The following is a 15,315-nucleotide window of genomic DNA, read 5'->3' as shown; positions in this document are numbered from 1 at the left end:
CAGGAGCTCTGCCGCCTCTTTGGATGAGATCCACCGCCTCCCGAGGCCTTTATCTAGCCCAGCTCACTAGGAAGCCGCGAGAGGAGGAGCTCAACCGGGCATCGCCAGCCAGAGAAGAAGGAGAGGCGCGGATGCCAGCCAGGGAAGCGGATTGGCTCGCCTTCGCCATGTCGTGAGCGCCACCGCCGCCTCTACATCCGCCTTGCTCTGCATAGCACCATGTGTGCGGCGGCGGGACAGGCAACCACTGGATGATTTTGGGGAGCGAGCATCCATCAAGCAATGGCCGATGCCATGGTGAACTTCCCCTCCTCTCCTGACCCCTCTCTCTCAATAATCTCCTCCTAATCTTGCTATTTATGCATCTCCATATGTAATTGTTGTTCTTTCGATTCGCAGGGATTATAGCAAGCAACCGTCATTGAGTTATTTTTTCTTGCATGAAATTTTTCTACTGATTCCTCAATGCTCTGTTCATTACTTTCTTCTTGTTTTATTGTTTTTTTACTTTCCAATTTCGATGTAATGGATATTGATTGTGGTCGTCTAGATATCCCCTTGTATTCCTTGGGTTTAATAAAGTTCAAATAATAATGGATTTTTTTCGTGCTGCAAAATATATCTCAAAACCTTCCCATTTTTGTCTCCAAAGGACAAAGGAAATCTTGGATTAGTTAGCTTATTTTTACAGTTCATATCCATTGAACTATATGTAGTTTTCAACTAGACCTCTTTTTATAGTTCCTATCCATTGAACTATATGCACTGTAGACGAACAACGTGACATGAGATGTTGCAACGCTGGGCCAAACAATCATACTGTAGCAGCAATAGTCGGCCCATGATAAATCTTTGTTAAGTGCTTCTTTCTCTTTACCTCTTTACTCATGTGTCTCTGACTTTGATTTCACAGTAGTATATGTTTTTAGCTAGGCACAGTGTTTACAGATTTGATAAAGAAGGGTAGATGAAGAATCTATCAGAAGATTTTGCTGAATGGAACTTGCATTTTGATGTTATGAGTGTAGAAACATATTCTGCACTTTTAGGAAATTAGATAATAGGACCGACTAAAGGAGAACTTGGGTTAAACTATTTCTTTATTTGTTTGTGCAACCAACCTTATTTGGTTCCGACTGGAAGATAATATGACCGGCTAACGGAAAACTTGGCTAAAATATATCTTTATTAATTGTGCAACAATGCTTATTTGGTTTTGATCGATTGCTCGACATGTTGAATAATGGTAGTGTGCATGTGTGGCAGTGCATTTTTTTCCTTCATTTTGAGAATTTACGTTTTAGCTACAGAGTAGGAGGTGCGAATGGCCGGTCCAGAAGCTCCTTAAAACAATTCGATGAAAGGTAGACTTTTATTTCTTTCTTCTTTTCTTCTCTGTCCCTGATCTGACAGCTTTGGCTGTAGCCTTTGTTTGCTTGAAAATCTCAAATCAAGAGGGCATGGCTTGATTGCTATCAATATTTTGCGCTGCCTACAAGAACTTAGAACCTATAGGACAACAAAGTACACATACTGACAAGGTCCTACGATATAACAGTGAACTTGTTTCTTCATTTCCCATAGGAATATTGCTGCGATGAAGCCTAGAAAAGTTGATGTATTCTACTCTCTGAGTGAACTGCTATACATCAAATAGGGAAGAAGATCGGAAAATTCAACTTCCTATTACAGATGGCTTATTAACGAGCAACCTTACTATGCTACCAGTGTGTTTTTATTTTCAAACTGTAATATCAGTTTAAGATCTTAGATACTCATCTTTGCACTCCATTTGTAAGACGGTATTGCCTGCTTCTATTTGCTATTACCTAAGATCAACAATTAGCGTGGCCCTTTGTGTACTTTTCTATTCGCCTTTTTTGTTTGACACAGCTCCTACGTTTCTATCCGGATTACAGCTACTATGGAGGCCCTTGGGTGTTGTGGTGTATGGGCCCAGAGACAATAGCCCAGCCAAAATGCCCATAGGTATATCATATATTTCTATGAAGACAGACAGAAGAAACCCTAGATCGGCAAAGTGTTCTCTCCCGCACATTCAGTGCCTCGCTCTCAAACAATGACCACACCGGCGCGGGCGCAGTCAATATTTCTAGCCGCTGCTTCTCCATGTGTTTCAGCATCTGGATGCCCGGAGAAGTCCTCAGCAGGACCATAGGTAACTACACTTGTGATTTAGTGATGTACCTGCAGATCTATGTGCCCTCTTTCTGATTAAGGTTGTAACTATGGTCATTGTTTGATTTATCTGCCTGATTTCACAAGAGATGCCACTGGATGCAGAGGAGATACATGCCAAGTTTTCTCCGGATGAAGAATACTCCAACAATAACCAATCTGAAGACCAGCTGCCTAAAGTAGCTTCCTTTCTGAAAAATAGACAAGCATTCCTTTGACCAGAATGATTTCCTTGGTATACACTGAAGATGTTCTGAATATTTGATGCAGCAGGAAGTGCCAGGCATGGAAGAGGCCCTTAGTCACTTCTCATCGGATTACACTGAGTATGAGAATTCACAACCCCGTTATGGGGTTGGTGATTATATAGTAGAAAACAACCGATAGTTTAGTTATCTGTTGTAGATAGTTTTTCTACGCCTATTTCCTCTCAGTAAGATGCGTAATTTAAGCTTCATAGGCTTATTATGAAAACTATTTCTTAATTTCATGAAATTTTAAGTAGGCAAAAAGATATGCATATACTGACACCACTCAGCAAGACAAAATTTGAACCATGAAAACCAACGCTAGCGTCGTCATTTGTAGATAGTTTTTATATGCCTATTTCCTCTCAGTAAGATGCATAATTTAAGCTCAGTAGGTTTATTATGAAAACTATTTCTTAATGTCATGAAGTTTTAAGAAGGCAAAAAGATATGCCTATACTGACACCACTCAGCAAGACAAAATTTGAACCATGAAAACCAATGATAGCGTCGTCATTGTCGGTGTAAAAGCCGGCGGATCTTGGGTAGGGGGGCCCGAACTGTGCATCTAAGGTTGATGGTAACGGGAGGCGGGGGACACGATGTTTACCCAGGTTCGGGCCCTCTCTATGGAGGTAATACCCTACTTCCTGCTTGATTGATCTTGATGAATATGAGTATTACAAGAGTTGATCTACCACGAGATCGTAATGGCCAAAGCCCTAGAAATCTAGCTTGTATGATTATGATTGCCTCTACGGACTAAGCCCTCCGGTTTATATAGACACCGGAGGGGACTTAGGGTTGTATAAAGTCGGTTACAGAGAAAGGAATCTTCATATCCGGGCGCCAAGCTTGTCTTCTGTCTTGTATCTTCACGGCCCAACAGTCTGGCCCACGCTACATAGTCCGGCTGTCCGAGGACCCCTTAATCCAGGACTCCCTCAATAGCCCCTAAACCAGGCTTCAATGACGAGGTGTCCAGCGCGCGAATTGTCTTTAGCATTGCAAGGCGGGTTCCTTCTCCGAATACTCCAAAATAGTCTTTGAGCACAAGAATCGTGTCCGACTCTTCAAAACAAATTCCACACACAACCGCAGAGAGTATAATATTTCATGAGTCCAATCCGCTGACAATTTTTTGTAGCGTGACATCACATCACCGCCCGACCATTATTTCGAACCATTTTTTAGCATCTCGCTCCATATTTCGAGATGCAGTTTCATTGGCACATCTTGTCAAAGCAGAGATCGTGTCCCCTTATTGCGGGATTGTCATCAATACGGGTGTGGGTAAGCCAACCGTTCTGTTGGCATGATTCCTTAGGAATAGGCAAGTTTTGAGGCCTAGGAGGGGGCGTTTGATATTCATCGCCTTTATAAAGGGGCTAAGACCCGTCTTTTCTCCTTGACGCCAACCCTTTCCCCAAGTTCTCCCTCCTCGAGTTCTAGCACCCAAGGTTCAATTTAATCGCTTCGCACTTCCCAGTCATGTCCGGACCCAGCCCTCAAGGCTGGTGGGTGGCTTCCTCTGTCACAGAGGAGGATATTGCGAAGCTCCAGGCGGCAAGATACCTGACCGCAGAAATCCCCCACAGGCTTCCTGCTCAAGGGCAGGTTATTCCTACTCCCAGATCCAACGAGAGGGTCGTATTCATCTCCCACTTTGTCCGAGGGCTAGGGTTCGCTCTTCATCCCTTCGTTCATGGGCTCATGTTCTATTACGGGCTAGATTTTCATGATCTAGCGCCAGATTCCTTTCTTCACGTCTCGGCATTCATTATCATGTGCGAGGCCTTCCTCCATATTCCCCACACTTCGTCTTGTGTCTCAAGACATTTAATGTGAAGCCGAAGGTAGTCGACGGGAAACAAGCGGAGTGCGGTGGTGCTGCAGTGAGAAAACTCACCAATACTCCTTGGCCAAAAGGCTCCTTCGCAGAAACTTCCAACCTATGGCAGCAGGAGTGGTTTTACATCACTGAACCCCGTGGTACCAAGTGGGCAGCTACACCTGCGTTCCGATCTGGCCCTCCGTTACGGCTTGCATCATGGATTAATGAGGGGCTGGACTGGGGATCAATTGATGAAGTGCAGACGCTGCGAAGCCGCATTCGAAGCCTCATTGAAAAGGACACCAGTCTTCTCAACGTAATCCAAGTAATGCTAGTCCGTCGGGTCCTACCGTGCCAGCGACGGCCTGTCCGCGTGTGGGAGTTCAATCCGGAAGGACCACGAACCCTTCAACACTTCTTCGGCACGACGCTCGGAGGAATATGGAAATTATTCTTCGGGACATGAAAACAGTGGCCGGATACTACAGAGGACATCAGCCTTGACTGCAACCATCCGGATACCTCGGTAAGCACTCGACTCCTAAACACAACTTAGTTAAATTTCTCATAACAATATATTGAGAAAACCATACTCGGCCAGGGTTGGATAAAGAAGGCGGAGAGAATTAGGTGTTCGGCTCCTCTTACCGAAGACTCAGCTGATCCGATGTTAACAAGGATGTTGGTTCCGGCACCATATCAAGTGTCGGCAAAGGAAGACAAGGAGGAGAGCAAGAAGGCCCAGGGTGGCCCCCATTCTAGAGGTATGCCAGGCACCTCATCCGGGGAGATTGGAACTCCCTCTTCCGAAGATGAAAGCGAAGGAGAAACTGACATCCCTTCTCCCCATTGGAAGAAGAGGACCGCCTCCGAGGACTTGAAGATAAAGGCTTCTAAGCGAGGGAAGATATCCCTGTCAGGGAGTTCTGGTTTGGGAGGCGACATTGTCACGCAGTTCCTCCATAAGGACAAGCCCTTAGCTGAATCATAAGTGTACAAGGGTGTTTTAAACATATCATGTTCTTTCCTGGTTGCAAGGGTAATATTTAAAATATATGTTTGCAGTCCGGCATGCAGCCTTCCTCAACAGTCCTCCTCCTCGGGGGGTCTTCTTCCGGAGATGATGGAGAGCGAGACGCCTCCACAGGTCTCCCCGCCCAATAGGGCAGATGACCCCGAGGTGTCATCCCAGAGGATCTCTCTCTATCAACAAGTGGTGCGAGGGACAATGAAGACTAGGCCCGAAGGTGACACTTCGGTCGTCCAGGGTCTGGGGTGTGCGGCCCCTACGGGGACCAACAATAAAGGCCACGAACTATCCGATTTACAGCCAGAGACGACTCTAAGGTCGAGTAAACATATTCCTTTGAAGGGAGTCCGTACCCCTACAGCTGCTTCCAGGGATAAGGAGGCGCCGACATTGATGGACATATTGCAACATGCGCCCGTCTCAGAGGAGCATCGTACCTTGATGAGTACTGTAGTTGAGAGGGTTCTATCCGCGAAAAGCGGATTGAATGAAGCCTTTACGGGCAAGCTAAGAGGCTTCGAGGTACGTAATGTAATATTTTCATCTGTGCTATAAATGCAAAATGCGCCTGAGACTTTGGTTGGCGTCCAAAGGGAGGCGATCAGAGGATCAAGAAAGATATGCCCAGGAAATAATCTAACTAATTGGAACACAAGCTGTTACATCCCTGGCGACTGCCCAAGCTACAGAGGTTGCAGATCTGAAGCAGAAACTTGATGTGGCGGATGATGACATCACGCTTATTAACAGGCGGCTCGACGAGGCACAAGGTATGTCTTTGGGGCAGTTAGTATATGCAAGTACTATAATATGAGCATGATGCTGAGAATTGTATACTGAGATATGTATAACTGCATATAGTGCCGCCGCAGTTGAGACTCTTCGGGCTGAGCTTGCCCGGGCCAAGGAGCAAGCCAGGATGAGTAATGCGGTTGCCGAAAAGGCAGCTGCTGAATTAAAGGCCGAACAGGCTGCTCAGCGCCAGTGCGAGGAGAGAATATCTACTATGGCGCTTGAGCTAAAAGATGCCACTAGCCGATGCGAATTTTTCGAGAAAGATAACAAAACCAGAGCGGCCGATCTTGACAAGGCCTTACAAGAGTCAAGGGAATCACGGTCCAAGTCTAGAGCGGCTCGGGAGGAGATCCGTCAAGCTGGGGAGATCGCGGCTGGTAAGCCCTTCTTATTACAAACTAAATTCGGCGATCCGAAGTATGCCCCGCTTAATCAAAAGTGGAGTTCTCCAGACGCATTTTTGCACTTGCCGAAGAGTGTCTTCGATGCGATGCAGTTTTTCCAAGTGCAAGAGGACATGCGACAGAAAAGCTTTTCTGGTCGCAATACAGCATGCCAAAGCGTCCACTGTCGCTGAACAAACAGATGGCCCAGTGGGCCGAGCTCCACAAGATATCAGGATCTGCTACAAAGGACGTCGTGGTCCGGCTGTGGCCGACTGAGCCAATTCAGAATAGTTATTTCGGTTTGGTGCAGCGACTTGTTGATGCGGCGCTGTGTATCGATGCTATTAAGCGGTCGACGTGCATAGAAGGTGCACGGATGGCCTTTGCCCGCATCAAGACGTACTGGGCGAAGATGAAGGCCACCGATATTGTAGCGAAAAGTCCACCCAAGGGCAAGGACCATCACACGCCAGAGCATTATGTTGAGGATGTCCTAGAGGGTGCCTGCTTGATAGAGGGTCAGTGCTCGAAAGAAATTATGTTCGAGTGAAAATGTATCGAAATTGTAAGAACAATATTATGATATATTAGGGCTATGTTTTTTAAACTTTTGCCTAAAAAGTTTTTGGTGCCTCCTGTGTGGCCGTTTTTGTATAATCTCAAAGTTTACCAGTCGTCGGCTTAGGCCCCCTCGCGTATAACGCGGGGGTGTCCAGAAAAGCACTTGATCACTCTTGACCCAATGTCTTGGTCCATTAAGGAGGTGTCAATGCGGTGAACCAGGCAATCGGACTATAGGTCTTTAACACTTTCACTTATCCATAGGAGTTTGAGGGTGGGTCTACGATATAGCCCCTGGTGTGTACGCGGTTATCCGAATACGGTGCATTTACATACGTGACCAGAAGAACAGTCCTTTATGTAATACGGAAGGAATCGCGAAGATTCCGGTGAGTCATCGAGTGGTTGACCAGCTCTCACCGCATCATGATAGTCAGTTTTCGGCTTTCTCTACTGAGGTGCTCATCCAGACAAAACAGGACACAGTCGCAGTAGTTCTCCCTTTACTACCCTGGCCGACAGAGCGGAACGTAAGGTAGTAAGCACAGGAGCCGGGCAACCCAACTATTGACCAAACACATGATTCGGAGCTAATGCATATAAGGCCAAACTCGTGACGTCGAAGTGTGCTATAAAGTTGTTCGGACTTGTCGGCAACTCATATGTTGCCATATCGAGCCCCTGGCAATATATGCCGAGGTGCGTGCGTGAAATAACCACAGCAGCAAAATTCAGTTCTTTGATAAAAGCGAATACTGAATACGAGTTATGTTGACTAGCATCTGAATGATACGTCAAGCGCGATCTTTACACATTATAACGCTACTACCAAGGCTATTTGACATGCCGGGGGTCGAAAGCTGAGAAAAAGGGCACTTTACAGGTTTGAAATAAAGAGTGCGGTCTACAAAAAACATTTGGACCTCCTGTCGCACGTCTGCGCTGCCTTGCCTTGGTTAAAGGACTTCTCAACAAACATGTTCACCTGTGGTAAAAGATAAAAATGGTTAGAAAAAGAAAAAGACTATGAGAGTGCAGATAGTGTTATAGGTCTGTCCGCATTGTGCCTCCAGCGGTGACCAGGGTATTTTAAGTGTATAATTATGTGCGCGGGACAGACTTCGCGGCTATATAGGGCGAACGGTGGAGGCCGAACTGCTAATCTAGCTCTGAGATTAATTGGTCCTATCTAATGGAGGCCGACAGCTTGATGTCCGACAAAATGTTCGGCTTGATAAGGCCGCTTTGTACTTCGGCTGCAGTAACCGTAGTATGCTCCTCTATACGGAGGGAGCATTCCGTATTTCCATTTATCGTGATGGTGCTGTGTGGACCGGGCATCTTAAGTTGGAGATAGGTGTAATGTGGGACGCAGTAAAGCAAGCAAAAGTTGTGCGCCCGAGTAGTGCATGGTAGCTACTGCGGAGCGGGACAATATCGAAGGTCAAGCCTTCACTTTGAAAGTTGTTCGGCGAGCCGAAAATGACTTCCAATGTAATCAAGCCCGTGCAGTGAGCTTCTACGCCGGATATTGTTCCCTTGAAGGTAGTTGTGGTGGGCCTGATTCTTGAAGGATCAATGCCCATTTTGCGCACAGTGTCTTGGTAGAGTAGATTAAGGCTACTATCGTTGTCCATAAGGACTTTCGTGAGATGGAACCCATCGATAATTGGATCATGGATGAGAGCTGCTGGACCTTCGCGAAGGATATTGGCTGGGTGGTCCTTGCGATCAAAAGTGATCGGGCGGGCCGCCCATTGGCTTAATTTTGGGGCGGCTGGCTCTATGACGCCGGCGTCCCGTAGCACGCGCTTGCAGTCCCCCGTAGGGATGTGCGTCACGTATACCATGTTCACTATCTTTACTTTGGGGGGGGGGGGAATTGCTTCGGACCCCCGGTGTTCGGTTGGCAAGTCTCTTCGTCATCGCTGTCACTGGGTGGCCCCTTCACCTTGTGTTCGACATTAAGCTTGCCGACTTGTTTAAACACCCAACAACTCCTGCTGGTGTGATTGGTTGGTTTAATGGGGGTGCCATGAATCTGGCAGGGCCGATCCAGTATCTTGTCTAAATTGGATGGTCCGTCTCTGCGACGCTTGTGTTTATTATGTCGTGGCTTGCCGTTGCCATCTCGAACTTTGGAAGTACCTGAATCAATGGTGTTGTTGCTTCTACGATTGAGCCAGCTGTCTTCTCCCGCGCAAAAACGGGTCATCGGAGTGGTAATGGCAGCCATGGATCTTGGATTTTGTTGACTGAGGTGGCGGGCGAGCCACTCATCTCGGACGCCATGTTTAAAGGCCGTGAGGGCTTCGGCGTCCAGACAATTGACAATTTGGTTCTTTTTGATTAAGAACCTAGTCGAGACTTCCTCGCAGACTCCCCGGGCTGTTGGATGATATGACTTAGGTCATCGGCGTCCGGAGGCCGAACATATGTACCTTGGAAGTTATTGCGGAAGGTGTCTTCCAAGTCTTCCCAGCTGCCGATGGAGTTCTCAGGGAGCATGTTCAGCCAGTGCCGCGCTGGCCCATTTAGTTTTAGTGGGAGGTATTTGATGGCGTGGAGGTCATCACCGCACGCCATGTGGATATGGAGGAGGAAATCTTCAATCCATACTGCGGGGTCTGTTGTTCCATCGTATGATTCGATATTCATGGGTTTAAAACCTTCTGAGAATTCGTGTTCCATTACTTCATCAGTGAAGCAAAGGGGGTGTGCGGCGCTTCTATGTCGGGCCACGTCGCGACGTAGCTCGGATGGAGTTCTTCTGCGGTGCTCGGCCCGGGAGTGGTCGTGCTTGTCACGTCCAGCTAGATGGCCGTCGTTGCGCGTCCGGGCATGTCCCCGTGATCTGTAGATTGATCTGGTCTGACCTGCTCTGTTGTCTTGGTCCTGCCATAGGTCATATGTATGACCCCGAGCTATTATGTCTCTACCCTTACCGCGAGGTGGTACTAGTGTTCAGCTTGAGTTGCCGCTTTGTCCCGGCCACATGGTGATCGGTCAGCCGCATTATGTGCTGGTAGGACGGGCTCCAGCGCCTCGTCATCGAATTGGGGTAACAATTTGCGCTTCAGGTAACTTTTGGTTGGGCGCTCGAGGCCGTATTCTTCGGCTTCTAGGACATTAGTCCATCTATCGTTGAGCAGATCTTGATCAGCTTGAAGCTGCTGCTGCTTCTTTTTCAAGCTCCTTGCAGTGGCTATTAGCTGGTGCTTAAAGCGCTCCTGCTTGAGAGGTTCCTCAGGCACGATAAAATCCTCGTTGTCGAGGCTCCTCGTCCGGAGAGCGGAAGGTAGTTACTGTCCTTCGAGTTTTCGTTCATGGACTGTTCGGAAGTTGGCTCAATGGGGTCTTCATTTTCTTTGGCATCGTCCGAAGTGTTATTTTCTCCTGTGTTGGTATTGTTGTTTTTTCCACGGCGTGGTTTAGAGTGGTGTCGCTGACGTCGGTGCTTTGGCTGTATCTTAGGAGGCTTATCCTGGACTGGATCTTCCTTGTCATCACCGCTATTCCACTTGGGTGTATCCACCATGTACACGCCGTACGAAGAGGTGTCCATCCAGTGTCCAGTGAATGGTGGGTTTTGGGCTTGTTCTTCTCCGGCATCATCGTCCATACCGTAAATTCCCTACTCTCAGCCCCTAGTCCGGGCTGGGCATGGCTCAGACGTTGCTCCTTTGTAATAAAAAGTGATTGCATTAAGTCCAGAGCTTTGCTTAAAGGCAAGGTGATGTAGGGCGTAACCCTAGGTGGACGATCTTTCACGTTTGGAGTGGATCCTACGGTGAATCACGAAGAACACGCGGAAGCACAAAGGGGAAAACACGGGGAAAACGAGAGAGAATCATGAAACCACATAGAATCAATCACACGAGTGCTAGATCACCGACAACATAGAGTAACATATGATCCACAATCAACAAAGGTAAGGATACAAAGGAACCGTTCTTCTCCGTACGGAGGTCTTGATGTTCTTCCCTGCAAAGGGGTCTTGAATCCGCTTGGGGGATCTTCTCCGAAGAGGTCGTGAGCTCCGAGGAGAAGTAACCAAGTGGATGAGCAAGGTTCTCACACAAATATGAGCTAAACCAATGCTAACCCTCCCTAGGAGGTGGGGGCGTCCTATTTGTAGTCTTAGTGCAAATGGAAGTCAAAGCGAAGGGGTACAGGGGCTCCAGCCCGCAGGTGCGGTCACTCAGGCGTCGGACGTCCGAAAGGCGTCGGACGTCCGGAGGCTCGGGACGGTCCGGACGTCCGGTCGGGCTCGGGCGTCCGTAAAATCAGCTCTGTCGTCGGCGCGTCGGACGTCCGGAGGGGGTCAGTCGTCCGGAGCTTCGTGACGGTCCGGACGTCCGGAGATCGTCGGTCGTCCATAGATTTGGCTCGGGCGTGCATCGGTCGAACGTCTGGTGGCTTCGGTCGTCTGTAGTTTCCATTCGGGTGCCCAGCTGCCGGACGTCCGGAGGGCGTCGGTCGTCCGTGGCCTGGGAGTCATCGGACGTCCGGACTCGGTCGGACGTCCGAAGCCTGTAGCTTCAGCAGCATCTCTTCTTCTTCTTCAACACGCTTGGGGTCCTCGCCGTCTTGGCTCTTGCAAGTAGTTGTTCCTTGGCTCACCTCCATGTACCTGATCACACATAGGGTTTCTGAATGAGGTAGTAGCCATGTCTCGGGAGTAGGAAGAGGGAGTTCGGAGAGGAGCGAGTTCACCTTATCTTCGATAGCCTTAGCTCGGGCTCGTGTCATGGGTCCACGTGGTGTTGAGGGAGATGTAGATGCGTCCATGGGGATGAGCGAGGGATGCTCCGCTTCATCTCCCCCCCCCCTTGGGAGAGATCCGACCTCGGATCAAAAGCTTGATCTCCATGGTAAGGTGCCAGGTCCTTGACGTTGAAGATGTCGCTCACATTGTACTTGTATCGAGGTAGGTCGATCTTGTTGGCGTTGTCGTTGTAGCGTGCTAGCACCTTGAAAGGTCCATCGGCTCGAGGGAGAAGCTTGGACTTGCGTTCGTTGGGGAAGCGGTCCTTGCGAAGGTGTAGCCACACTAGATCACCAATGTTGAATCCCATGGGTTGCTTGTTGACGTTGAGCTTGGTTGCTAGTCGTTGTACTTGTCACTCAATGGTGTGCCTTGTATCTTCGTGCATTTTCTTGATGTAGCTTGCACGAGCACTTGCGTCGAGTTTGCTTCGCTCTTGTAGAGGAAGAGGTAGAATGTCCAATGGGGACAATGGGTTGAAGCCGTAGATGACCTCGAAGGGGGACTTGCTGGTTGTCGAATGTCTTGCACGGTTGTAGGCGTACTCTGCGATGGGTAGACACTCTTCCCACTCCTTGATGTTCCTCTTGATCAACACGCAAAGTAGAGTGGAGAGTGTACGGTTCGTCACCTCCGCTTGGCCGTCGGTTTGAGGATGGTATGCCGAAGAGAATAATAGCTTGATGCCGAGCTTGGCGCATAGGGTCTTCCAAAAGTAACTCAAGAACTTGATGTCGCAGTCCGAGACAATTGTCTTTGGCACTTCATGAAGTCGCAAGATTTCCCTACAAAATATATTGGCAATATGTGAAGCATCGTATATCTTGTTGCAAGGAATGAAATGTGCCATCTTAGAAAATCTATCCACAACAACAAAGACGGAATCCTTGCCATTTTGAGTTCTAGGCAGACCAAGTATAAAATACATGCTAATGTCTTCCCAAGGTTGATAAGGAATAGGAAGAGGCATGTAAAGACCATGAGATTGAGCTTTAGACTTAGCTTTGCGACATGTAGAGCATCGGGTGGTGAAGCGTGAGACGTCACGGAACATCTTGGGCCAATAATAGTTCTTGGAGAGCGCAGCGAACGTTTTGTCGCGTCCAAAGTGTCCCATGAGTCCGCCTCCATGAGCCTCTTGCAAAAGGAGCAAACGAAGAGAAGACTCGGGAATGCATAGTTTGTTAGCTCTCATAAGATATGCATCCTTTAAATAATATTGTTCCCAAGAAGTATGCATCAAACACTTAGCATAAGGAATAGCAAAAGATGGATCATTAGCATACAAGTCCTTTATGTGCTCAAAGCCAATAACATTCAACTCAAGTTGAGTGACAAGTGTGCATATGCGTGAAAGTGCATCCGCAACAACGTTTTCTTTACCCTTAATGTACTTGATCACATATGGGAAAGATTCAATAAATTCACTCCATTTGGCATGACGCTTGTTCAACTTAGTTTGACCTTTTAAGTACTTAAGTGTTTCATGATCGGTATGGATGACAAACTCATGAGGTCTAAGGTAATGTTCCCAAACATGTAGCACACGCACTAAAGCATACAATTCTTTATCATAGATGGGATAGTTAAGTTGAGCACCGGAGAGTTTTTCACTAAAATAAGCAATGGCTCGTTTTTCTTGCATCAAAACTCCGCCAATTCCGGTACCACTTGCATCACAATGAACCTCAAAAATTTTCTCAAAGTTGGGCAAAGCAAGAATCGGAGCATGAGTAAGCAAAGACTTGAGCTCATCAAAAGCGGTGGATTGCAAAGATCCCCAAACAAAAGGAGTATTCTTCTTACTCAAAGCATGTAAAGGAGCGGCAATTGTGCTAAAGTTTTTCACAAAGCGCGATAAAATCCTGCAAGACCAAGAAAACTTCGCACTTGTTGCAAATTGGTGGGTTGGGGCCAAGTTTTAATTGCTTCAATTTTAGTTTCATCAACATGGACACCCTTGGAAGATACAACGAAACCCAAGAAAACCACTTTGTCAACACCAAAAGTGCATTTTTTCAAGTTCGCATAAAGGCTTTCCTTGCGAAGAGTTTGCAAAACAGATTTAACATGATTAATATGCTCTTTCATGGTTTTGCTAAACACAAGGATATCATCAAAGTAAACCACAACAAAGACTCCAATATAAGGTCTAAGCACATGATGCATAAGACGCACGAAAGTTCCGGGTGCTTCCGATAAGCCCATAGGCATCACTAACCACTCATATAAGCCAAATTTGGTTTTGAAAGCAGTTTTCCATTCATCACCTTCTTGAATGCGGATTTGGTAATAGCCACTTTTAAGATCAATTTTTGAGAAAAAGTTGGCTCCACTAAGTTCATCAAGCATATCATCTAAGCGAGGAATGGGGTGCCTATATCAAACGGTAATGGCATTTATGGGTCTACAATTGGAACATAAGCGGAAACTTCCATCGGGCTTAGGCACAAGTATAACGGGAACGGCACATGGGCTTAAGCTTTCACGTACATGACCGTTGTCGATTAGTTGTTGTACTTGCCGTTGAATCTCCTTGGTTTCTTCAGGATTGACACGGTATGGGGCTTTGTTTGGAAGTGGCGCTCCGGGGATGAGGTCGATTCGATGCTCAATGCCTCGAAGAGGAGGTAGACCCGGAGGTAGCTCATCGGGAAAACATCTTGAATTCCTGCAAAAGAGATTGAAACACTAAAGGTAGCTCGTGAATGGTGTTAGTTGTTGGTTCTCCATCCTTGCACACAAGGACAAAGTGCATCACACTCGATGGGTTCTCACACACTTCTCTCATCTCACTTTTGGTGGCAAATAGGATGAGATTTTTCTCTCTAGGCGAAGAGGCGCTCAAGTTTGGCTTGTGGCTCTCACGCACGTTTGGGTGGGTCACTTTCTCACTCTTCTCTCCATGATGGGTGGCTTGCTTGTCGGCTATCACCTGACTAGGAGACATAGGTCGTAGCACAAATTCCTTCCCTTTCATCTTGAAGCTATAGTGATTGGTACGCCCATTGTGGATGACACCACGGTCGAATTGCCATGGTCGACCAAGAAGGAGGTGGCAAACGGTCATTGGGACCACATCACACTCCAAAGTATCTTCATAAGCACCAATTTTGAAGGAGACTTGGACCGTATGCTCGACTCGTATAGTGCCGGAGTCACTTAGCCATTGAACCTTGTAGGGGTGCGGGTGCTTCCTCTTGACCAATTGAAGCTTGGAGCATAGTTCTTCACTTGCCAAGTTGTGACAACTACCTCCATCAATGATGACCTTGACGGACCTTCCGTTGATGCCAGCCTTAGTGTGGAAGATGTGGCATCGTTGGTTTTCTTCTTGTTGATGTTGAAGTGTCAAGACTTTGGAGACAACGAGAGCGGGGCTCAAATCCTCATCACAAAAGACTTGATCATCTTCATCTTCGTTTACGCGCTGGTGCATGGCCACTTGCTCAAGAGCTTCCATCTCCTCTTCACTCAGGAGTCATATGTACAAT

General features: G+C 47.4%; 1 long non-coding RNA gene across 2 annotated transcripts; it reads left to right on the top strand.

Annotated features, from left to right (window-relative positions):
* Window positions 1-6: 6 nt before the first annotated feature.
* LOC123117485 (uncharacterized) lies at window positions 7-2,719 on the top strand. 2 transcript variants are annotated; one of them, XR_006457389.1, is made up of 4 exons: window positions 7-297; window positions 400-1,364; window positions 1,585-2,179; window positions 2,287-2,719. It is a non-coding gene; the product is annotated as an uncharacterized lncRNA (long non-coding RNA). The 2 variants fall into 2 exon arrangements; XR_006457388.1 differs by having other exon boundaries at window positions 400-2,179.
* Window positions 2,720-15,315: the final 12,596 nt, after the last annotated feature.

Source organism: Triticum aestivum, chromosome 1B (assembly GCF_018294505.1).
Source record: "Triticum aestivum cultivar Chinese Spring chromosome 1B, IWGSC CS RefSeq v2.1, whole genome shotgun sequence".
In the NCBI taxonomy this organism is placed as follows: domain Eukaryota; kingdom Viridiplantae; phylum Streptophyta; class Magnoliopsida; order Poales; family Poaceae; genus Triticum; species Triticum aestivum.
The sequence above is the reverse complement of the archived record's forward strand: the minus strand, read 5'-3'. Positions and strand labels throughout refer to the sequence as shown.